Source organism: Candoia aspera, chromosome 8 (genome assembly GCF_035149785.1).
Source record: "Candoia aspera isolate rCanAsp1 chromosome 8, rCanAsp1.hap2, whole genome shotgun sequence".
Taxonomy (NCBI): domain Eukaryota; kingdom Metazoa; phylum Chordata; class Lepidosauria; order Squamata; family Boidae; genus Candoia; species Candoia aspera.
Genome location: NC_086160.1, coordinates 31,873,479 through 31,900,213, shown reverse-complemented (window position 1 = coordinate 31,900,213; position 26,735 = coordinate 31,873,479). Strand labels below are relative to the sequence as shown.

The 26,735-nt window shown below is 38.8% G+C and overlaps 1 protein-coding gene and 1 long non-coding RNA gene across 2 annotated transcripts in view; one reads left to right on the top strand and one right to left on the bottom strand.

Moving 5' to 3' along the window:
• Nucleotides 1-26,735, bottom strand: part of TMEM192 (transmembrane protein 192) — a 147,402-nt gene that overhangs the window by 28,804 nt on the left and 91,863 nt on the right. The window lies entirely within an intron of this gene.
• The window catches only part of LOC134502031 (uncharacterized), a 33,814-nt gene continuing 20,658 nt past the window's right edge, over nt 13,580-26,735 (top strand). The window contains exons 1-2 of the long non-coding RNA XR_010068409.1: nt 13,580-13,855; nt 20,863-20,962. This is a non-coding gene — a long non-coding RNA (uncharacterized LOC134502031). The remainder of the gene's footprint in view (nt 13,856-20,862; nt 20,963-26,735) is intronic.

Genomic DNA, 26,735 nt, shown 5'->3' with positions numbered 1-26,735 from the left:
GCCAGGCAAATTGAAGAAATAGGAAAATCTATTGAAAGGGGTTTGAAGAATAAAGCTGCTAATTTCAAATTTTATGTTTTGGCAATGGATGAAAGTAATGATGCTACAGATACAGCTTAACTTGCCATTTTTATTAGAGGTATTGATAATGAATATAATATCACTGAAGAAATGGGTTCTTTGGTACCATTAAAAGACACAACTAAATCTCTTGATTTGTACAAGCAGTAAAAATGACATTAAAGCAATTTTCTTTAACCATCATCAACATATCTGGTATATCTACTGATGGGACCCCAGCAATCGTTGGTAAAAGTGAAGGACTTACAAAATTGATAGAAGACAATGCAAGTGCTACCAGCAACTCACGTTTGATGAAGTATCACTGCATTCTACATCAAGAAAATTTATTCATGAAAGCTTTAAAAATGGATAATGTCATGCAAATTGTCATCAAAGCAGAGAATTTCATAAGGGCCAAGGGACTGAATCATCACCAATTCCAGGAGTTCCTTAAAAGTATGGATGCTGATTATGAGGACATCATTTACTTTTCTGGAGTACAGTGGCTAAGTTGGGATAAAATGCTGAAAAGATTTTATGATTTGCAAAATGAAATCAAGTCATTTATGGAATCAAAAAGAAAATTTGTGCCAGGAAGAAGAAAAATGGCATTTTTGGATTTGGATTTGGATTTGGAAAAATGGATTTAGCATTTTTGGTGGATTTGACTGCTCATTTAAAGGAGTTAAACATGTGTCTTCCAGGTGAAAACCAAGTTATCACTGCAATGTTTCAAACCATAACAGCGTTTGAAATGAAACTTAAAGTATGGCAAGCTCAAATTATGGAAAATAATTTTATACATTTTAGTACGTTGGCTAAACACAGTCCTGTGAACAGTGAGAAATATGCAGCCTTGCTTTTCGGTTTGATACAGGAATTTGAGAACAGGTTTCAAGATTTCCAGAAAAATCAATATTTTGGTATATTTTCAACTCCATTTTCAGTCGACATAACTACATTACCTCCAAATTTTCAAATGGAATGCATAGAGTTGCAATCAGACATTCAACTCAAAGAAAAATGTGATCATATCACTCTACTGCACTTCTTCCCAGAGAAAAATATCCCTTGCTTCACAATCACGCCTTATTCATGACATGGCTTTTTGGCAGCACATACATTTGTGAGCAGCTATTTGCAAGGATGAAGCACACAAAGAATAAAATTAGAATTAAAATTTTTGACGAGCACCTTGAGAACTCACTGAGAATTGCAACCACTTTCATCGAACCAGACATTTTTGCATTAGTTTCACGAAAACAGTCAAATATCCAACTAGTTTTATGTTGTCCTCTTCTTTAAAGTTTTATAATAAAAATATTTTAAAAATAAATGAAGTTTTATTACTTACATACATTAACTATATTATATATTTTATGTGTGGTCCAAGATAATTCCTCTTCACTCAATGAGGCCCAAGGAAGCCAAAAGTTTGGACACCCCTGATTTAAAATTTTATGGCCTAGCATGTGTCTGAACTCACCATTGTGTCTCATTCATCAAGCCATGTTAAATCAAGCAGTGGCTTAGTATCATGTATAATCACAGTCACTTTACCACCTTATTCTTGCCACTTTATATCCATAAAAAGGATATTTATAGATTGCCAGTACAGTGCACAAATTTTGTTTACCAATCCTATTATAATGTTGTCTGCTTATAACATTACTATGATTTCTTTTTAAGAACAGAAGAAGTCTTAGAGGAACAGGATGAGTGTCAAATCCCAGGGCCAGCATTTATGTACTTACTGTGTAACTGAACAACAAAATAGCTCTCACCAAGCCTGGGCTCCATATCTGTAAAATTTGATAAAAGTGATATGGCCCAGTTCAGGAAAATGGAATGAGAGAACCCTTTAAGGCACTTTATACACTAAGATTGATTGATTCTAACTATTTGCCTATATATGCTAGCAGCAGTTAAATCATAACGTGAATTAATATATTGCCAAACATATCAGCTGGTTGTCAAGCAATCATTATTATGGTACATTGAGTAGTATTTCTTTATTTGATTACATTAAACAAATAATGGTCGGTTAGTTACTGGTTGGATTTTGCCTCAGTGCAATTTGTGAACCTAAGCATGTTTTTTTTTAAAAAAACCATAGTTTACAGGCTGATGGGTTATGTGATTGGGGTCACCTGATTAGAGTTTACTGAATAAATCATTGTTTAACAAATCAAGACTCAGTGTGATATATGTAAAAACCTATGACTAATAATTAAAAAACGATATTATTAAGGTAACAGTGTCATATCTGCAAATTGAGCACTATCTAGCATTTATAGCAAATAAAACCTTCTAGCTTAGTACTTACTACAACTTTCCCCAAACTGGTGCCCTTCGGATGTATTTAACTACAGCTCCCATCATCTCCAAGATACAGATGGGGATCATGGGAGCTATAGTCTGCCATATGTGTACAAGGTCTGGTTGGAAATGGCTGATCTTAAGTGACTGGCAAGGACTTATCTGGGCTTGACACAACTTTCCTCAGCCTTATCTGGCAAGATCAATGATATTGACTCTTCCTGTACTCTACCACTAAGCATTCCTCCTCCTGAAGGATCAATAGATCAAGATCTCAGTTTACCTCAGGCTCTTTCATGCCAGTGTATGTTGTTTTTACCAGCAGGGATCAAGGAAGTTATACACTGTCAGATTTACTTTCTTGGGAGTGTATCAAATAACACTACAAGCATCCTAATATTTTGCTATTTTGTTCAAATCAACCTGGACATGATTGGATTGATTAAATATATCTCAGAAAATTAACTAAATAAATTTACCTTCACTTTTGCAAGCCATATCAGAAAAGTAAGGTGTGTGGAGCTTTACATTAACCTGACTAGTTTTCTACATTTAAGGAACATAATCCCACACACACATACACACACACCCTTGAAAGCTGAAGTAGCACATTCTGAACCACAGAGTTCTTCCACATGTTTAGTGGAGTTTTATACTGCAATCCTACTCTTGTCTTCTCAGAAGAGCAGGCCCCAATGTTTCCTGCACATAATGGCAGTAAGTGTGTTGTTGTTGTTGTTGTTGTTGTTTATTCGTTTAGTCGCTTCCGACTCTTCGTGACTTCTTGGACCAGCCCACGCCAGAGCTTCCTGTCGGTCGTCAACACCCCCAGCTCCCCCAGGGACGAGTCCGTCACCTCTAGAATATCATCCATCCATCTTGCCCTTGGTCGGCCCCTCTTCCTTTTGCCTTCCACTCTCCCTAGCATCAGCATCTTCTCCAGGGTGTCCTGTCTTCTCATTATGTGGCCAAAGTATTTCAGTTTTGCCTTTAATATCATTCCCTCAAGTGAGCAGTCTGGCTTTATTTCCTGGAGGATGGACTGGTTTGATCTTCTGGCAGTCCAAGGCACTCTCATAATTTTCCTCCAACACCACAGTTCAAAAGCATCGATCTTCCTTCGCTCAGCCTTCCTTATGGTCCAGCTCTCACAGCCATATGTTACTACAGGGAACACCATTGCTTTAACTATGTGGGCCTTTGTTGTCAGTGTGATGTCTCTGCTCTTAACTATTTTATCGAGATTTGTCATTGCTCTTCTCCCAAGGATTAAGCGTCTTCTGATTTCCTGACTGCAGTCAGCATCTGCAGTAATCTTTGCACCTAGGAATACAAAGTCTTTCACTGCTTCTACATTTTCTCCCTCTATTTGCCAGTTATCAATCAAGCTGGTTGCCATAATCTTGGTTTTTTTGAGGTTTAGCTGCAAGCCAGCTTTTGCACTTTCTTCTTTCACCTTCATCATAAGGCTCCTCAGTTCCTCTTCACTTTCAGCCATCAAAGTGGTATCATCTGCATATCTGAGATTGTTAATGTTTCTTCCAGAGATTTTAACTCCAGCCTTGGATTCCTCAAGGCCAGCTTGTCGCATGATGTGTTCTGCATACAAGTTGAATAGGTAGGGTGAGAGGATACAGCCCTGCCGTACTCCTTTCCCGATCTTAAACCAGTCCGTTGTTCCGTGGTCTGTTCTTACTGTTGCTACTTGGTCGTTATACAGATGCTTCAGGAGGCAGACAAGATGACTTGGTATCCCCATACCGCTAAGAACTTGCCACAATTTGTTATGGTCCACACAGTCAAAGGCTTTAGAATAGTCAATAAAACAGAAATAGATGTTTTTCTGAAACTCCCTGGCTTTTTCCATTATCCAGCGGATATTGGCAATTTGGTCTCTAGTTCCTCTGCCTTTTCTAAACCCAGCTTGTACATCTGGCAATTCTCGCTCCATGAATTGCTGAAGTCTACCTTGCAGGATCTTGAGCATTACCTTACTGGCATGTGAAATGAGTGCCACTGTTCGATAGTTTGAACATTCTTTAGTGTTTCCCTTTTTTGGTATGGGGATATAAATTGATTTTTTCCAATCTGATGGCCATTCTTGTGTTTTCCAAATTTGCTGGCATATAGCATGCATTACCTTGACAGCATCATCTTGCAAGATTTTGAACAGTTCAGCTGGGATGCCGTCGTCTCCTGCTGCCTTGTTATTAGCAATGCTTCTTAAGGCCCACTCAACCTCACTCTTCAGGATGTCTGGCTCTAGCTCACTGACCACACCGTCAAAGCTATCCCCGATATTGTTATCCTTCCTATACAGGTCTTCTGTATATTCTTGCCACCTTTTCTTGATCTCTTCTTCTTCTGTTAGGTCCTTGCCATCTTTGTTTTTGATCATACCCATTTTTGCCTGGAATTTACCTCCAATGTTTCTAATTTTCTGGAAGAGGTCTCTTGTCCTTCCTATTCTATTGTCTTCTTCCACTTCCGCGCATTGCTTGTTTAAAAATAATTCCTTATCTCTTCTGGCTAATCTCTGGAATTTTGCATTTAATTGGGCATATCTCCCCCTATCACTGTTGCCTTTTGCTTTCCTTCTTTCTTGGGCTACTTCTAGTGTCTCAGCAGACAGCCATTTTGCCTTCTTGGTTTTCTCTTTCTTTGGGATGTATTTTGTTGCTGCCTCCTGAACAATGCTGCCAACTTCTGTCCAGAGTTCTTCTGGGACCCTATCTACTAAGTCCAGTCCCTTAAATCGATTCCTCACCTCCACTGCATATTCGTTAGGAATATTAGTGAGCTCATATCTAGCTGATCTGTGGGTCTTCCCTAATCTCTTTAGTCTGATCCTAAATTGTGCAAGAAGTTCATGATCTGAACTACAGTCAGCTCCAGGCCTTGTTTTTACCGACTGTACAGATGTCCGCCACCTTTGGCTGCAAAGGATGTAATCAATCTGATTTCGGTGTTGTCCATCTGGTGAAGTCCATGTATAAAGCCGTCTCTTAGGTTGTTGGAAGAGAGTGTTTGTTATGCAGAGTGAGTTGTCTTGGCAAAATTCTATCAGCCTATGTCCTGCTTCATTTTGTTCTCCCAGGCCATACTTACCTGTAATTCGAGGTGTCATTTGACTGCCCACCTTAGCATTCCAGTCTCCTGTGATGAAAATAACATCTCTTTTAGGCGTGTTGTCCAGTAGGTGCTGCAGATCCTCATAGAACTGCTCTACTTCAGCTTCTTCAGCATTTGTGGTTGGGGCGTATATTTGGATCACTGTGATGTTAGATGGCTTGCCCTGAATTCGAATTGAGATCATTCTGTCGTTTTTTGGGTTGTATCCAAGCACTGCTTTAGCCACTTTACTATTAATTATGAAGGCTACTCCATTTCTTCTGTGATCCTCTTGTCCACAGTAGTAGATCTGGTGGTCATTTGATGTGAAGTGGCCCATTCTAGTCCATTTCAGTTCACTGACACCCAGGATGTCTATCTTTAATCTTGACATCTCACCAATAACCACATCCAATTTGCCCTGGCTCATAGATCTTACATTCCAGGTTCCAATGGTGTGTTGATCCTTAGAACATCGGATTCGCCGTTCACCACCAGCACCGTCGGCCGCTAGCCGTCCTTTCGGCTTTGAGCTAGCTGCGTCATCACGTCTGGGGCTAGTTGAGCTCATCCTCTGTTCCTCCCCAGTAGTTTTGACCATCTTCCGACCTGGGGGTCTCATCTTCCGATGGTATACCGACATATCTCTGGTTGTACTGATCCATTTAGTTTTCACGGCAAGAATACTGGGGTGGGTTGCCATTACCTTCCCCAGGGATCGCATTTGGTCTGACCTCTCTGTCATGACCTTCCCGTCTTGGGTGGCCCTTCACGGTTTAGCTCATGGCATCATTGAGGTGCTCAAGCTCCAGCACCACGACAAGGTAACGATCCTTTGCTGAAGGGCAGTAAGTGTACACAGGATTAAAGCTGCAGTCTGACACCACTTCCACTGGGCACAAATGCTGATAGTATTGGGCAGAACACAGTGCAACATGGATTAGGTCAGGATTATTGAATATTATTATCAGCATCAGTAAATGCATAAACAATTGTTTCTGCAGAAGAGTATGAATTGCAACATTTTATAGTACGAAATGCTCCTATCAGCCCTATGCTTTTTCCATATTACTTCCTACTTCCCTCCCTTTGTCTCCCAACAGAAGCATTCCATGCCTTAGTTTGGCTATTCTGGAAATTCCCCATTACATTTTATTTTTTAAAATAGTTTTCAGACTTCTGCAGATCTGGGATTTTCTGAGTCTGCTGATTCTTGTAGACAGAAAAATAATGGCTATATAACCCACTGTGCTTGTGCCTGAATTTCCATATGGAGGAGAAGATTATTTGACAGGCATCTGGTGGACTACACTGAAAAAAAATAAATTTTCATATCATTATGAGGAATAAAAGATGAAATGCTTTCAGTAAGAATAATCAATCCAATACTATTCAGATCCACAACTGAAATAATAGTCTCCTGATGCTATTGACAATGGCTCCCTCTTGTGATTAGTTTACCACATGACATGGCTTTTGATCATCACTATCAGCTGTGTGACTGTCAAATCTAATGGGATTAAAGGTGTAATTTGGTTCTTTTGAAAAATAGGGCTACTATATCTGGTCTGCAATCATTTGGATCCTACTAGATGGGAGCAAAGAATTTGCCACCAACTGGTCATCAGAGTTTGCAGTTCAGATATGGTAGCCCTCCTTGAGATTTAGAAAGCCTATGTATCTGCAACCTGTTGCTTCCAACTGAAATGTCAGTAACAAACTTCTGTGCAAAAATAGCACCATGTTGGGATTAATTCTAAAGCCTTCAATTATGCCTTATATTTTTAAAAAGCCTGTTGAAGCAGAACAAAATGTAACAGGAGTGAACAACTTAGACTACCATATGTGCACTGCAAAAATCCAGCTAGAGGGCAGTAAGGAGTTAGAAGTTTTGTTCTCTCTTTGCTCCCACGTAGTGGTCAACTGAAAAGTTGCAGCGCAGATACTGGGTTACAGTATTCTGATATTCATCTGGAATATTGTAACCCTTAAACAAGTGAGGAACACAGAGAACCAGACTAGAAAAAATAACGCATTTATTTGTTGTTCATTTGTAGGTATGGGTGGGTGTGAGATCATTGCAATGCATTCTACATGAGGCTGCATTTGAAGACCACTTCAAAACTGCAATTAGTTCAACATGCTGGGGTCTGTGTATTGGTAGACCAAGGTTGCCACAATTACATAACATCTATATTGCAATTCCCCCATTAGTTGTTAAGAGATTTCCAAGTGCAATTCAGAGTGCTGGCTTTAACTGATAAAACCCAACATGGCTTGGCACCTGGTTCTTACAGGATCATCACCTTCTCCACATAGCAGTGGCCTGTCTGGCTTATCTGATGTTTGTAGCCCAGCCAAGAATGTTGGCAGTCCACCAGATTCATGAGGTGAAGATGGCCGGAGCTCACAGTCAGCATTCCTCAGGCACCCCAGCTGAACCTTGGAATAGCTTCCTCTTCAGGCCAGGTTAGCATCCTCCCTATTAGCGTTTTAGAAAGTGGGGAAAATGGAATTGTTCTGGAGAGCATTTGAGGACTGAAGAGTGGTTCTCCTGTGTTTTTATTTGCATGATGTATTATACTTTTTTGCTGTTGTTATGCCATGTATTTTTTATATTTTTATGGATGTAAATCATACAGAACCTCTACAGATTAACACAGTATTTGTGCAATGCTATTTAAGCTAGTAGCTCTCTATCTTCAAAGCTGGATTACTGATATTGTGGAATGAGTCTTGGCTGGGAAAGCCAGCTGCAAATGGACAATGTTTTTCTCCACTGGAACATATCATATGAGGCCAGGTTTATTTTAAGTGTGGTTTGTTGAAAAAGCTAACCAGCTGGTTTACAAATCATGGATAGCTTTACACTATGTTGAGTATGGTTACACAATAAGCCAAAACCAAACAAACCATATTATGATTGGTGTGATTATACTGTTATGCAGCAAGAATACATTTTAACTGGCATACTATGTTGTGTAAAGTATATCTGCTGCAATTCTCTCCTACACAATTACTGAAGGTTTTTTTGTTTTTAAATCTCTGTCATCTCACATACTCCAATCCAGCACGAAATAGTAAATTATAATTCCCATTATTTATAGCATATCTTGCAACTCATATGAATCAACAAAAAAAGCTGGAAGAGAACTCTCTAGAAATAGATGAATTTCACTTCCTCCACACCCCTTGGGCTCAACAGCCTATAAATACTGAGCGAATTGAGAAATGTAACAGAATGAATTTGGATTTTATTACCCATTATTGATGGTCATTATCCATTAATGGTGGTTAAAATAAGCCAACAAAGCAACATCTCTTCATCAGTTATTAAATAACTAACTATAAATTACAGCTTTAAAAGAACAAATGAACATGCATCTTTTCACATATACAATGTAACACAAAAATAGGTTAAAGTGTGTGGTTTTTTTCTTATGAATTATCTATCTATTTATTTATTTATTTTCTTTATCTAATTTGTCCCCACCCATCTCCTCCTGTAGGGGGACTCTGGGAGGTCCATTTTTTCTTATGATTCATTCATTAGCACCTTTTTCCTTTAAACATGATAGCTCATAGATCATAGGAGGAGGAGCTACAAAGAACTGATGGAATCAGTCATAATGGCAGCTTGCATGAAGTCTCTTGCACGATGATGCCATACCAAAGTATTGACAAGTTGTTGCCCAATTCAGATCTCCTGTCCTCTGCTATACATTTGCATAGCAGGTACAGGAGGAAGCAATACTTATAATGACAGCCTCTAGAAAATTACCACTAGAGTTATGAATGTATCACAGTTTTATCTCAGACCATCACAGTTGTACCTCTGTTCTGTCCAGATCAGAAATGCTACTCCAAAGTATTGCTGGGCATATGTGATTAAATGTCACTGAGAAAGAAAATCTAATTTGAACTGGCTTTAAATTTATTTATTATTCCAGAACACTCTGGGCTTCAGTGAGAGTTAAAGCTATACTTGGAAGAAAAGTTTGTGGTTTTATTTATCTCTCTTATTTTTATTTAACCGTTCCATCTGTAATTTGTTTGACCTACAGTTCAGCCAAATCAACACCAATCATTAGTATCTGCAGCCTGATGTGAAGAGATAATCTAGCATTAACAAGCCCTTAAAGTAGGATATATTGAATTGACTCATTACAGCAATTTCCTCAGCTGCAACTGTTCCAGTTGACAAATATATGTACTTACTGTAATACAGTTTTCATCCAAGGTACATAGCAAGTGGGGAACATTACAGTCAAGTTATGGTACACTCACTGCCATTTTTTTTTTAAATCAGTAAACAAGTCACTCCTTCAATAATCCATTGAATCCCCAGTTATAGCAGGCACCTATAAGTCTTGCCAGGAAGTATTACTGAACCCAATGGGATTTCAGAGAGTAAACTTATACAGCAAGGATTGGGGGGCCAGATAAGTATACACTTATTTACATATATACATGCATATATATGCACACTTGTTCTCTTGCATACACACTAACCCACAAACCCACCATTATTTCTCACAGACAGACTTACCATAGTTTCCCACTATATGTTCCTATACTACATAATCTATAAATCTTCTTTGTGTAAGTTTATAAACATCCTTTTCCATAGTGATGTTTTGGACTCCAGATTTATGAATATAAGAAGATAATCATATTTTAAGTTACTGGTTTATTTTTAAATAAAATGACTTTGAAACTCTCAGGCAGACTCTAAGAAACTATACATTTCTCCAAGGAGGTCAAGGTAGCCCTGTCAGAAGGCTTATTGTCATGAGTGCCGTTGAGCTGAAGACATCAGCGCAATGGCACACATGACAATAACAAGGAAACGGGAAGGGGCTCAAGATAAGTAGCCATCAACTTACAAAGACTGAAGGACAAGAGACAATGGCTAAACGGATCGCGAGGCACACCCAAGCTGTTAGCGCTAACGCAACGGAGATCGCCCAGCTGACAGCAATCACCGGAGGAATAGGGAAACCGATGATGGGCGATCCCGGAACGCCAGCGGGGCCTCGCAACCCCTCACCTACCGGCAGGACAGCGTGTTGGACAAAGGGGGGTGACGTAACCACGAGTGAGGGGGCGCTGACCGGCGCGGGGTATTTAAACCCCGCACCGGCGCGCTCCTGTCACTCTCAGCATTTTTCCTATACTGTACCTACACTGCGAATAAATCAGAGCCTGTTTCACAGAATCAGCGTCTGAGTATTACTCGGAGGTAGGCAGCGCATGACACTTATGCTGTCATAGAATTGGCAGTATCTTCCTTTCTCCCACTATTTCATTCTACTAGACCCCTGAACATGGAAGAGCTTTTGGAAATATGCCCAGCTATTTCTGTCTCTCAGATGCCAGTATGTGCATTGCCTCCAGCTGGCATGTAATCTGTGGCAATCTGCAGAGTTTACAAGTCCTGTCCCTGTTCCTACAACATACCTATTTAGCCACTAACCCAATCAAAACACCTTAACAGTGAGCTCTGGCAGCATAAAATCATACAATATGCGAAGATTTTAATAATAGTTTTATTTTATTATTACTGGTAAAGGGAGGTATATCTGCAGTGATCTGTACACTGTACAGATACTACAGTGTATGACGAGCATAGGCTCAGCTAAAGGAACAGTCTTTCCTCTGCAAAGCAATCAATAAACTGCTGTGGTTAGCCTGCAGCAATCTGAGGGGCTCTAGCCCAACTAGACAGGAGCACTTGAGGCAACGTAGGGTAGTTAAGTGTACTTTTGAAGCATAAAAACACATATAAGGCTGTCTGAGGGTGAATGACGCATTGATAAAGAGTGCTGTCATCCATTTCTGCCTTCTAAAAGTGGTTGCTGGTCATTTCTGACAATGGGACTAAGTGGTAAGTCTGGATCTATCTTAAGACATCCAAGATGTAATATTTTTCTTGATTAGTCAATGCAACAGTCAGTCTCCCCAAAGACACCAGTATTTACCCATCTGCTGTAATCTAAAAAATGAAGGCAAGAAGGGCCTAACTATCACCATGTAAGCAGGAGGCCAGGGATGTATGCAGGAGATGGGCAAAAGGTCAAGATTATGGGTGCAACTGTGTGATCAAACCCCTGCTCCTTTGTTCTTATGTTCCTCACAGATGACCTTTCAGGAGGCTCAGGTGATCTCTCTCCAATGTTTGGTATGCTATCCAGAGTCATTAGATAAAGTGGTATAGAAGTTTTGTTAATAATTTAAAAAATGCCTCTGCAATTAACTCAGAACTTACATTACAATACAAGAATTTATTAAAGGAAGTAATAAGTAACTAGTTTAACTCAGGTCATTTATTTTAAACTTCCTGTATGAGATTGTTGTCTTCTCCTATTTGCCCTACATTTCTGTCTTCCCACTAAGCTCCTTTTTATATTTAGGGATTGGGCTTCATTAATTTAACATAGGAATCACTCATTTAAACTTCCTCATGTGTTCTATCTTTTCTTTGGAAAAGTTTGTTAAGTTTGAACTTTTGGAAGGATGATCAAAAGCATCTTCCTTTCTTTTTTCCTAGAACAGGGCTGACAAGAGTAGTTTTGTGTGTAGAACAGTTAAGAACTCCCCAAAGAATAGACTGGGTTCAAACCGGACAGGGTATCAGGTAGTTCAGCCTCACTGCTGGCAATTTATCATAACTATCCTTTACAAGGAAGCCTTGGAAGATGGGGTGCCAGAAGGTTTAAACTATCCTTCTTCCTAGCTTGTAACACCCTTGGACTACCTAAAGTAGATGATCAGAACTGGCCAAATGCAGCAGATCCAGATATTTTGCAGCCCTCTTTGGATATGCCAGGGACTAAACCTGAGACTTTCTGTGTGTAGAACCCTAACTCTCCAGATTTAGATCCTGATATAAAAGGCATTCAGAATTGTTATTCTGTCATTTGTAAACACTTTTTAAAGATATAAACTGTTTAACTTTGGATGCGGATTTTACTGTCATTGAAAATATTGCCCCCACTTATTTAAGTTCTTAGAACTTGGTTGTTTTGATCCTTGTTTCTTTAGATAGGGGGATAGACTACTCAGCAGAAGTTCTGTGGATTGGGAGGAGAACATATTTGAGAAATACATTTAGGGAAGTATTTGCCCTTCATCCTTGAACATATCAATATAATGAAATGTAGATGAGATTTTATTCTCTCTCCAACCACAAAAAGTTGAATATGGATAGACTTTCACACTGAAGACATATAAGACCTCAGTGCAAATCCACAATATTTTTAAACATATAACAAGCATCATTTAAAGTGATATTCTTGTATGAAAAGTCAATTCTGGCATATGATTACAAATCATACAGCAGATGAAACTAAATGTCAAAAAAAGGGGGGAGAGATAGCTGCCTGACATATATTAGAACTCAGGTGCTAAACAGTGGATGGTATCAGCTGTCATGGGCAAAAGTCATCATGTTCTACTTATCTCAGAACTGCTCCTGAGTCACTTTATAGCTTTTTTTGATAACCCATCTCTGTTCTGGAATTTCCCAAATCTGCTTGGAATTAATATCTGCCTTGTCAACTTCGACTCTCAGAATGCTGACTTCAGCATTCAGCTTTTTGCTCTGCTTTGCTTTCAGGTTCTTTATAAATCACAAATATTTCGTGAAAAGATATATCATGATTCTCTATGGTAATGACTGTATATAAATCTACCAAGGTTCTCTTTGTTCCCAAGTGTTGGCTGCTTGGCATTATTAATCACTAGTTTGCCTGACTTGGGAATGCATACAAGTACTGGTCTTTGGAAAGGAAAAGAATATTAAAAATATTTGCTTCTAAAAATATATTTGCCTCCAAGGAAAACAACCAATGTATGGAATGGATGATACAATAGTTATAAACATAATTTAATTTCTAAAAAGGCATCTATTCTTTTTTTAAACGGTTCTTAACATACTAATTGCTTACAAAGATCATATTTGCTCAGCCTAGCCTGAATAAAGTAATTGCTACATATTATCAGATTTAAGTAACGAATACTGGATTGAGATGTGGTACGTCATACTTACCACATGCTGTACCTTGTACTTTTTCTGAAAGAGAAACTATATGGCTTCTAGCAGTAATCAGTTCTGCCAGTTAGCAAAAGAAACCAAAGAATCAAGAAAAGCAGACTTACTTCCTGCTTTTTAAATGCATATCTACCAGCTTTATCATATATAAGTTACAGTTTTTAACTTTAATGTCAAGTTCAGTCAGAAGAAGGACATGAAGATCCATTATCTGATGAGCTTGTAAACTCAAATTTGGAAAGTTATTTCAAAAGTGCTGGTCAAGGACGAAATATACAGATGAGACAAACACAGAACAACCATGCTTTGGTAAGTTAAAGCATTTTATTGGGAAAAAGCCTTTTGTATATGTTAACGTACAGTATATGTATCAATAAGTTATTGTTTCCATGTTCTGTTTGCTTTCATTGCTTCCCAACAATTTCTTCCCCTGGTTCAAAACATGTTAAATTCTGTATCTTTAAAATATACAACAAGCAGCTCTAACCAGTGTTCAGTCGGATTTGGTCTTTGTCTTCCTCCAGCGGCACTCTAGATATCTCTTAGTCCTCTTCAAAACCCTCAGCTCCTCCGTAAACCACGGGGAGCATCGAGTGTGATGAGGCAAGAGAGGTCGCACAGGTGCAATCCCTTCCAAGACCCCAGCCACCTCCCTATTCCAGGTGGTGGCCAGGGCCTCCACTGGACTGTACAGTAGATCCCCGGGTATAACCCCCAGCTCCCTCTGAAACCCTACTGGGTCCATCAGTCTCCAGGGGCGGACCAATCGAATGGGTCCTGCCTCCCTGTGGAGGGGGGTGGCATAAGAGAATCTCAAGGCCACCAGGGCGTGATCTGACCATGATAATGGAGATAGCTGTAACTCTCCCCTCAGATCACATTGCCACTGCTCCAACAAGAAAACTAAATCCAGGGTGAGGCCACTGTCTCGAGTTGGGTCACAAATAATCTGAGTCATGCCCATGGCTGCCATGGTAGCCATGAATTCCTGAGCTGCCTCAGAGGCCCGCCCCAGGGAAGGCAGGTTGAAGTCTCCCAGAACCATAAGCCTGGGGAACTCCACTGCCAACCCTGAGATGGCCTCCAACAGCTCAGGCAGGGAGGTTGCGACACAGCAAGGAGGCTGGTACAGCAGCAACACTCCCAACTTGAAAAACAGGGTCTCACAACCGGCCACTTGTGAGGCAGGGCCTCTGAAGGCCACCAGAGACTCCCGGATGACAACTGCCACCCCTCCCCCCTGCCCTGGAGTCTCGGCTGGTGCCATACCATAAACCCGGCTGGGCACATTTCCGAAAGGGGCACCCCCCCTTCAGGGCCTAGCCAGATTTCAGTAATACATGCCAGGTCTGCCCCCTCCTCAGTGTTCAAGTCACTTATGAGGGGGGCTTTGCTGTTAACAGACGTGGCATTAAGTAGCAACAGCCAAAGACCAGGGCCCCTGTTGGTCTGCTGACCAGGGCCTGGGTCTGAGCGCAGAGGGCCGGAACATGCCACCGGCAACAAACACCAGGGGCGTCTTCCCCAAAGATGGCCTGGCCTCTGGCTCCCGCCATAACGTCCCCTACCCGTCACCACCTCAATAGTATGGCCCGCCCTGCAGCCCCCAGAGACTCCAAATCCACCTAGCCCCATTCCAGCATTTCCGGAGTCTCACGCTTGGAGTAGAGGTCCCTCCATCCACTCACACACCCTCACAGATACACAGTTACCCACAGGGCAATGGCAAGCCCTCTGGCGCACCAGCTCGCGCTCTTGGTGCCATCTGGGCCCAGCCATCACCCACCCATTCATTCTTCAATCCCAATGCTCCCTGTTCGGCCTCTCTTACCAGTTGGCCAGGGGCATCTCATTCGCTCCCCTTCACCTCCTGCCTCTCACTCAGGAGGTGAGTGCTCATCCACACCATCAGATGCTTCCTGACTCCCCCCTTCATCTCTCACCCCAGGAGGGAGTCCTCATTCACACTGGAGGGGCCCCAACAGGTCTCCACCGCTTCCGGCAGGTAGGGAGGGGATGGCCCAGATCTCCTTGCCCAGGTCCCTCCACGTCCTCAAGCCTACAACGCCAAGGCCTATAGCCTTAGGCCTATCCCGGGCTCTCCCTGGTCGGTCAGTCAGTTCACTGTCTAGCTGGTAGTCGACCTGCTCCACCAAACCAGGCCTCCAGGTTCGTTCCGCCGGCTCGCGGCGCTGCTGGGCTGCTGCACCACTCACCCACTCTGCCAGGCTGGGCCTCCAAGGTGGGTCTGCAGGTCTGTCTTGCCACTGGCCTGCTGTGCTGCCGAACTGCTCTGCTGGGCTGGCCCTCCAAATTTGGGCCATCACACCACTGAGCCATCTGTCTGCCGCGACGCCAAACCATCCCACCAGGCTGGTCCACTGAGGCCAGTCCACTGACCCACAACACCGTCGATTCACCATGCCGTCAGGCCACTCCCCGTGCCTCCAGGCCACCAGGCCACCGCAGGCCACCATCCAGCGTCCCCAGTTCGTATTTCCTATGAACTGACATAGATAGTTGAATTTCCAAGTGCATACAGGATCAGAATCTCTAAATGTTTATTTTATCTGCTTCAGCATTGCAATAGGGATATGATCTTGTGCCAGTTTCAAAAATATATTACTTAATCTACCAATTATTTGCTTTTTGGCCCAAGACGTATTATTCCCCAAACTTCATATGGGCTAATCAGATTTATGGAGCTACTGGGCATTTGTTCTTCCATTAAAAAAAAAATAGATGTAGTCCAAAGTCCTTGTGCCAACTCATGTAATGATTCAACTAATTTTCTTGTTCATAAACCTAAGCTGAAATTATTAGCCAGAAAAATGTTATCTACCAAATCCAGTATTGCATTTCCAATTCTGTCTTCAATCCTATAGCTACCTGATTTTTTTACCATTTATGGTGACCACCCTCTTCTTTCCATTTTATTACCTATGATTCTATATAATGAAAAAATAATCTATTATATATAAAAAGCACCAATATTTAGTATTGCACTTCATAGCATGTATTGGAGATTAAACAACACTCTATGGAAGTGATCTGGTTTTATATTTATATGCCCTGCCAAGGTTTATGTGCCTTAACATTAACATATTTCTATTATACACTAGCAGCAGAAAGTATAGCAAAAAGGGGTCATGGGAGACTTAAGAATGCCCCTAAGACTAGTAATTTTTGAAAGTCATACATACTTAAGGATGCCCCTAAGACTAGTAATTTTTGAAAGTCATACATACTTTTCCAATTAAATCTGGGTCTAGCACATTGGTTCTCTGATGAGTGAGCCTCTGTCCATTCCAGTGGATTAGTTGTTTCATAAGATAGAGGTGGGTGGTCTCTATACATAATTCCTCAAGTGCCAATCTCCATAACATTGTTAAGTTTTGTACTTACAAGTATCTGAGGCTATTATTATTATCGCTATTATTGTAAAATCCAATTCATCAATATACTGTACAGCATACAAAAAATATCCATTACTCATCTCCCACACATAGTCACAATTTTGCCTTAATAAATGTTCCCTTAGGAAAAACAAAACAATAGAGAGAGAGAGAGAGAGAGAGGTAGATGATTGATAGATAGATGATAGATAGATATTGCAAATTGTGAATCAGGGTCTCACTTCAAAGCTGTCATGTCTGGTTACACAGATTAGCAATAAAAAGGCATGAAATATGTTTTTCAGTTGATAATACATCAAAAGAGGTGTATAGCAATTCTTTCTTTTGTTAATTTAATATTCAGATGAATAAAGTTATGAAGGTCAACTTATACAACCCATTTTTCACTGTTATCCTATCCTTTCCATTCTTCCAGCCACCCACACAGAAACACAACACTGTTGGTACAAATTATTTAATTTTGCCACAAACGGGACATTTTTGTTTTCCCATCTTAACTTATCCACTTGGTGTTGTCAGTTATCCAACTCTGGAGTCTTGAATATAATGAATTTTTGTGCATTAGTCAGGACGGCATATCCAAAATCAGGCCAGCAACTCGGGTCTCTGTCACCCAGGGCAAACATGGATTCTGCGCCCATTTTGGTGCTCCCCAGTGCTCATTTAGGCACCCCCCCAGTGCGGAACCTGGGGCACATGCCCCGCTTGCCCCCCCCTTCCAAAATTCAGAACAGTCATACAAGATGCCATCTGAGTGGCTGGAAGCAGCCTCTGGTCTCTTTCCATTTTGGAACTTCTTAGAGTTTATTTTCCTCCAAACTACTATTTTAAAGCAATATTAGATTTCCCCTAAAATACATACCAATATTTCCAGAATCCAGGTATGGTTAGAAAGGAGACCCAAGTGTCACATTCCATATCAAATATTTTTTGTAACTGATCCTTTCGAGACATCTGTCCAAATTCTATTAGAGTGAAAGTGGGGATTTCAGTTGAAGCCTCCTTGTGTTCGGTACACATAGCTAAGTATACTATTAAAACATTATCTCCAAAAGAGTTCCAAGTATATATCTTGATTGCTAACAAGGTATTCCTTAATCTTATATAGATAAATGAACAATGATACAATTCAGGGGCTTCGACCCAGCACTTTCCTGAATCTCCTAACCCAGATCTTTCCTGTTCTCATTCACTTGTTCTAGTTCTGTTCTCAGAATTGTCCCAGTATTTAGTGAACCCTCAAGTGCCTCTGTGGCTATATCAGTGTTTCTCAACCTTGGCAAGTTTAAGATGTATAGACTTCAACTCCCAGAATTCCCCAGCCAGCAGGCTGGCTAGGGAATTCTGGGAGTTGAAGTCCATCCATCTTAAAGTTGACAAGTTTGAGAAACACTGGGCTAGATAGTGTTCCATCTGCAGAGTTCTAACTGTTCCTTTCTGCAGCCCTATCTTCTTCCTCCACTAGCTGGCACTCAGCATGACTAGGACTTCCTTCTATTGCTGTAATTCTCTTCCTATCCTTGCCATTCTTGAGTGTGACAGTGACCCTGCAAACAGAGAGTTGGGGGATTGACTAGTGAGTATAATTGCAAGCAAAGCCTAGATTCTCCTAAGGTGTAGAGAACCTGGTCATGTTTATTCTTCCCAGGTCCTTGAACTGAGCACTCAGGGGTGGGGTCTGAAAACAAAAGCAGACTCTTTGTCCTCTAAGCAGTCTAAACTAAGAACTCAAAGTAATGTTCAAAATAAAATGCCTAGCCAAGAAGTAAATGGTTTTGGCAGCAGTAGTTTGAGGGCTGTTTTTTTTTCCAGCTTCTCACACACAACAGTCTCTAGCCTCAGCTGTGGGTGTGTAAGCAACACCTTTCTTGTGTGGTCTCTAGCTCCCTTTCTTCCCTCCTCACTTTCCTGGGCAGTAATCTGATTCTAGGCCAGGCAGTATAAAAGGGTGAGGAAGTTTGTTTGTACGGATCTGATAAGGTAGTCCAGCAACACTTTTCTGACCTTAGTTTTCTTTTCTTCCAGCTGGGTTTTGCCTTCACAACATTCAGTAAAAATATGATCATAAATTACTTTTGCTGAAATTCTTTCTCTAATCTCCATTTTCAATTTACTATTCAATTTCTTCACCACTCTCAACTCCTGTTCTGCCATTTCTCATTTTTCTCATAACTATACAAAGCCCAGATTTAAAAACTAAGTTCCTATTTGCAGCTTAGTTTTTAACTGTATGTCTCTGTTTAGAAGGTTTAGAATTACCTTCTAAAATCATATTCAAAACTTCCCTACGCACAAAGAGAAAGAAGAGCCTGAGGTTTCCATGGATTAAGAATTAACATTTCATAAATAATAAATAATAATTTAAATTTAACTTCCACAAGAAAATCCTCTGCCAAAGTCTTCTTCTGAGTCTTCTGATCTCACAGCACTTACCTTCACTCTCTTAAAAACATGTGTGAACATTTTGTCAAGTTTATATTACCTATTTTGACCCCCCCCAAAAAAAATAAAAGTCTGGAATTCAGTTTCCTTTTAATTTTGGGAACTGAACCCAATTTGAAACAAATATTCTTTTCCTGTTTGTTTCATGGAAATATAAAAGAACCAGAGAGAATGAGAACTGTGAAAATGGAAAAAAAAATAAAAATTGCAGGACTTACAGGACTCAAGGAGCCATGTAATAAAGTTTTAAAGAGTAACTATGTCCATGATTCCTTTCCTATCTATTATCAGTTCTCCATTTCAATTGATCCCAAATCCTAAATCATCCTAAATCATCCTAAATGATTAACATTAGACAGCTTTCTACTAGATACCAGTCATTAATATCAGAACACCTTTGAATGAATGTGTTTTACCTGCAGTTAAGAAATACATCTTTCTGAAACCCACAATAAATTAAGATTCTGGCCCTCTCCTGCCTCAATATTTGTAGATACAATAAACAAAATCAAAATGATATCACAGAAAGAGGAATTAGTTTTCTATGGCCAAATGCAAGATAAACGTAAAGCTAACAGTTGTTTTCCTTTGTTAAAATAGAATACATGACTACTGGAGCTAACTACATAAATTAAAACAATATTCTTTACTTCCACTGTTATTTCAAAAATGTATGCAATATTTTCTAAAATTCATCCTATTTCTAGGATTACACTCTGGGATATCTTCGGTTACTTGAGCAAAGAGTGCTAGATGCAAAAATTTAGAACTTTCTTTCTGTGATCTAATCTCTCTTTAGAATATAATACTATCCTATCCCATTTCTCACATCACTGAAAAATGTGTTCTTCATTCCTACTACATTAATTTGCTCCCGTGAACATATGGAGGATGATCAAATCAAATCACACCAAAAGGCAAAATAATCAGCAAAATAATAATGAGTCAAAAATATAGACAGATGATAATGAGTCATGGAAAACAATGAAAACATGGTATGAAATTAAATATACATTATACAGGAAATGGTTAAAAAATAATAAAGCAGTTGCAATATAAACATGAAATGAATCATATCAGTTATATTATCTAATCACAGCATAATAAATGGCAAATAAGAATCTTAACTCTGTCTAGCTCTAGCTCTCACTAATTCAATCATTCTAAATATTTAAGTCTAAGAAAAATCAATATCTGCTACTCAAATCAAAGGATGAGAATTCTTAGATGATTTTCAGATCAGACATAAAGTTCCTAAAATGTCTAAAAGATTCTTCGAGCAAGAATTTGACAGAGCAAAGAAAAGTCAAGATAGGTTAAGAAAACAGAAAAGTTAAGGTAAGATAATGTTTCTCCTGTAAGGAAGTCAAAAGAGGAAGTAAATTGTGGGCCAAAAGGAAACTTAAAATAACTGTTAAAAATAAAAATCAGGTGTCATTGCTTGTGCTTCCTTCTCAGGAGAACACCTTAGGCTCAAACATGATGTAGGAATTTAACAGGAGGACTCCCCAAGCAACTTAATTTAACACCTAACAATCATCTCCTTTGTCTAAGGCAAGTGTGTGTATATATTTGTCTCTTTCTGTATGTATGTATACTTATACACCATAAACATCTTGAAACAGCAATGTTTCAAATAATATATGATTGGTTGCTGCTTATTAATTAAATCAATTGTTTCTGTTGATTAAAAATTATTTTATCTGTTTAATTACTCAATCCAAATCTTAATGTTTTGTTCTGTTTTCTATCCTCCAAAATTATTAATTTCAATGGGCTTAATGCAATTGCACTCTGCTGGATTTTGACTAATATACAAAATCATCTGTTCAAATCTGGTCTTATTTCTTTTCCTTTGTTCTGATTTATTTAAATACATGCATTACAGAGAAATCTTTTCTGGCTTTTGGAAATGGTAACCAAAAACGTCAGACAAAAAAAAAATAACTGATTGAAATTACATTATTATATTCCTTCCACAATAAAATTGTTCCAAAAAGATACTCACTTCCCTTCCATCTGTGCCACTGTTTCTTGGGAGATATCCAAAAAAAACTCATTAACAAGGATTAGGTTTCACATCAATTTTTATTTTTCCATTGACTGCATCTATTCTGCATTAATATAAACCTGGAAGCAATAAATATAAAGTGTGCATCCATTAATAATAATTTTAAAAAACTGATTTGAGAGCTTTTTGTGGTTGCTAATGGAAGAAGGAATCACTACAAAAAAAGTATATATTTTTTTTACTGGAAAGGGTAAAATGAGTTCAAGTGAGCACATAGATTCTATGCTAATTTTCTATGGAAACTGCCTTGATATGAACATTCATACTGATAAAATGGGATGAAGCTTTCTTTTTCCTAGTCATAGTTTAAAAATGAAAATGAAAGAATGGCACCTGTATCAGGTTTACTGTTGCAAAGAAAAGAAAAATGCCCTCAAATGCCTTTTTATTCCATTTATCAAAAATAAGGTTTTCAGATTATTTGTAAAAAATATTATAAATTTAAATAGTTAGTACTATGGAATTTTAGAATATCCTGAAGGGCAGGCTATTTTAGATATACTATTATAAAATAAAAGAGAGCTAAGGATATTATTCCTAAAGGAATATTAGCACCTTCAATTATGGCCAGAGTGATTGGCATATTGCTTCAGTTAAAAACTCTGTAGCTAAAAGTCATACTTTTAAGTGACATAAACCACACAGTTTTCTGGCTCCTAGAAATTTTACCATGAACATTGGAGACTAACTATTTTCACTAAGTAATCTGAAAGTAAAAATGTCCTTCCTTTTTTCCTCAATTTATTTATTTATTCCTCGATTTATTTATTCATTTAATCAATTTATATAGCTGCCAATCTCATATATGTGACAGGTGGTTTACAATAAAGATGAATAAAATACATACAATACAAGAAATAACCATAGCAGCTTTGCATAATAAAACAACTATTGACATAGCCAGGAGATGGACTCTGTCACATACCCGGGGCCCCAAGCTCAAGTACACAACCAAGTTTTCAGGGCCTTGCAGAAGGCCAACAAAGTCAGGGGTAGTCTGACCTCTGAGGGTATGATTTTCCAAAGGGTGGGCAGCATGGCAGAAAAGGCTCTCCTTCTGGGCCTCAGCAGCTGATGCTCCTTAGCTGAGGATACCCGGAGCATGCCCCTCCTGTTGGATTGGGTAGGACAGGTTAAAAACAACTGGGAAGATATGGTCCCAAGCATCTTCTTGCACCATTTATTAATATACATAGCTTATTTTCTCTCTCTAATGGCATATAATACTGCCTTTTACAGGAACATTCATCTTTTTCATTTTTATTAGGAACGTGGTGGGTAGCTTTCCCAAGTGTAATAAGAGATTGGTATGGATCATTCAACTATAGAAAAAGTGGTTAGCGATGCAATCTTATACATGTGACTCAGAAAAAAATCCCACTGAGTGTAATAATGTTGATTCTCAGGTAATTGGGCATTAAGGATTACAGGCAAAATGAGGAAAATATAATCATAAGTCTAACCCAGTTTTTTGTGCTACAATATGCCTTACAAATCAGTATATCAATAGCATGTTTAGGCTGCAGGTTAATATCTCTGTTTACCTGGGAACAAACAAAATTGAACTGCTTAGGTCCTGTTTCTAAGGAGATAGATAGATAGATAGATAGATAGATAGATAGATAGATAGATAGATAGATAGATAGAGGATTGAACATTAAATAACCAACAATTGACCATGATACTCTTCCAAATTCCATATTGTTTGACTTTCATAAGTAATCTCTCTCACTTCTTTTTTTTCCCCCTTCCTTTTATGAATGGTTAAATCAATGGATATCAGATGACCTAGGACACAAACTTTAATCCAGATCAACTTTTCTCTTCAAAAAAAAGGTTGACACAATAGACAGTTATGTCTATGATTGGACAAGCTTCAGATCAATCTTCTTTGCTATATAATGCAATACTGAAAGAGAAAAATTATGCAGGTGTCATTAATGGGTAAAACCCCAGTGATTGCACAATAATTATTTGTACATGTAAGATCAAAGTTCAGTCCTCTGGATTGCATTTTGATTCATCTGATGAGTTCACATTTACAGTGCTTGTGTCACATGGCAGTTAAAGCTCTGCACCAGCTTCTAATGCCCAATAATAAGAGTGTTGTCTTGATTTTTTTTTTCAAAAAGATTAATTGAAATGCCTATAGTCTTGGGGGTGGGCAGAAGCTCTTCCCCACAATCCTGCTAGAACTGCAATAACACAGAAATGATTTCTTCATCAATATTTACATGAAATTCATTAAATATAATAGATATGCCTTTCATTTCAGTTGTTTCCTTAATGAACAGCTACATTTTAAGTTCATCCTTCTCATTAAAAATATGTTGAGTTATTTTGATATTTAGTTGGATATGAAGTCTTCTTGAAGATTTAGGAATCAAAACACTTTGATTGTTTGAAAACCAGGCATGCCTTATTCAGAAGAATGAGGAAATGTGGCTAACATTTAAGAAAGATTAAGGCTTCAAGCTGACACACACTTAAAGGTTAGGCTTATTCAACCAGGTATTCTGATTTTTCACAATAAAGGTTTGAACGGACTGCAAGGCATCCAACATTTTCATTATTTTTATCCTGATCTTCTCCTAAGATAGCTTTCCCCAACAAGGTGTCTTCCAAATATATTGAACTCCAATCATCATCATCCAGTTTGAAAACATCCTGGCTATGAAGGATGGGAATCATAATCTAACATATTTGTAAGGCATTCGAATTGTGGAAGCTTCCATATTATAACATTTTCAATCCCTCTAAAATGAATCCAAATACATTATAACTGAGTTCTACCTACAACAGAAATACTAATGCATACTTAAAGCAAATTTTAATATCCTATCTATCTGAGGCAATCACGGAATGAAGCTCATCAATCCTTTTTTAACAGCTTTACTTCTGTTGCTGCATAACTGACTGAACCTGTTTGTCCAGGATGTAATATCCTCTTACAGAAAGTTAAGTAAACTGCTCTACTCAACTTCTTATATACCAAATAAGTGTTTGCATTTCATTTAGGTAACAATACATGGAGCTGCCATTCACAAAACTTGAAGTAGCTTTCATCTTGCTCGCTTTTGTGATGTTTACCTTGTTTATCCTGGCTTCTGTTTACAGTGAACCTGACACAAAGGATGCAGGTAAATAATGCAGATTATTTTACATTTGATGGTATGCACTACTATGCATTCCTCATTGTCAACATGGCTTATACTATAGTGAATGTTTTTTAGGCCTCTTATGCCACACTGTATATATTGATACAGCTTCATAGCATCAGTAATATCAGAGTAGTTTTTAGCTTTTCCCTGGACTGAGATGAGTTGGATTTGTTATCACATGCTGATTTTAAATTAAGCCCACAATACCAAATGTAATATTAGGTGATGGTGCAATGTAAGAGCAAGATAATGTGAATGGAAACAGAACTCCTAAAAATATAGAAATAAGCTTTCTAAAAAAAAATTGTTCCCTGTGGTTCTAGTTTCTCCTATAGTGAATTATCTTCAAACAATCCTTCACTATAATTATTTGGGGCATCACCCCCTGCTCCAATATTATCACTGCCTATGGTCAATTCAGGTGCTACATTATGGGCAGATCTGCTCAATCATTAAGCAGAACAAAGGCAGCCATTTCAGACAGCAGATGCTGTAGGAGACATAACTGTTAGAGCTATATATGCCATTTGAGCTGAACTAGACTATTCTGTTGTTCCAGGTATAGTGGTTAATACTGTTCTGTTGCCAGTGTTAAACTAACACTTAACTTCAGAGCTGTTTCAGGCAGCCCAGATCTTGTATGGGTACATGTTCCTCAAGAAAGAGGGTGGCAGATATAAGTTCTGATTTGCAGTAGATTAATAAGGGTTTGTATCTCCCAATAGTTTAAGAAAACTGTTTTTAAAAACAATTGCCAAGGGTTAAGTTTTTTTTCCAACTTGCTGCTTGTTTAACCTTGGTATTCTCTCCTTTTAAACAATAGATTTAAATAAGTTGCTTTGATCAAGATCCCTGCAGCTCTGTTGAACATACTGACAGTTCTGCAAATCTTCGTATTTATCTTTGTAGACACAGTGGTAGAGTTCCTGTAAGAATCTGGAGGGGAGGGCAGGCAGCAATTTGTGGTTCAGTGTGTTACAGGAACTCACCCATAGTATACCCTATTGTGTGAAACAAGCCATTTATAATGTGGCTTATTTGGTTATTGAACGTAGCAGTTCTGTCTTGTTAACCAGGGTTCAGCAAGTTGTGTGAATGTTGCTTGGATATGGCCATGGAGTGTGTTAAGTAATTGATTTCATTATTTCTCTCTACATAAAGCACAGATTAGTGGACTTCAGAGCTCTAGTAAAACAATAACAATCCAGATTCCATAAATCTGTAATCTGCATGGTTCTTCCATGAATATTTCCATGAATATTCAATAAAGTTGAATTATATTGTATTGGTCATCTTGTGATGTTATCAAAAAACTAAGTTCCACTACCATTGTGCTGAACCAGTTTTTCTCTTGTTTTGCTCTTCTTATAAACCAAAAGGTAAAGTCAACCCAAAGTACATTTTTATATTAGCAGCCAGCAGTAGCCTAGAACTACCAGCAAAATACCAGACAATGGTAGCAAAGAGATATCTTAGAGATAACTCTGATTCTCTGTTGCAGTCTTACAGTCATCAGGATTTTTGCAGGCCAGATCTGGTAGCTTTACAATACCTAGATGCTGTCATAATACAGTAGGAGCCTTTGAAAAACTAGAATTAAGATGTTGATGCATTATTAGCAAATATTTTTTCCTATCCTGGTAGATCTAGCCTTTCTTCACCAGGTAATTTTAAAGGTAGTAGATTTGAAGAGATCTATTTAAAATTCTTACATTAAAAATTATGCCAGTAATCCTCATCTAGAAATGTATACAATCTGGTGCTCTCCAGATGCATCTAACTCTCATAATCTCTAGCTGGCACGGCCTCTAGTTATGTTGGCTAAGGTTTATGGGAACTGTGGTCTAAAATATAGGGTGTTACTACTGTGGGAAAGGTTATTTGCAAAAAAAGTAAAATCCTGAGGTTAGCCATGGATGAGCAATGGGAAGCAGTTGAACATTGTTTGTTCTATATTAGTTTTGCTAGCTCAAGGAACTGAGAAACCAAGATGCTGCAGAAACTTTCTTTAAAATACATATTTCTGTATCCCAGTTTCATTGAATATACATTTTTATATCCTATCTACCTGTATCCTATGTACCTGTTCCTATTTATTT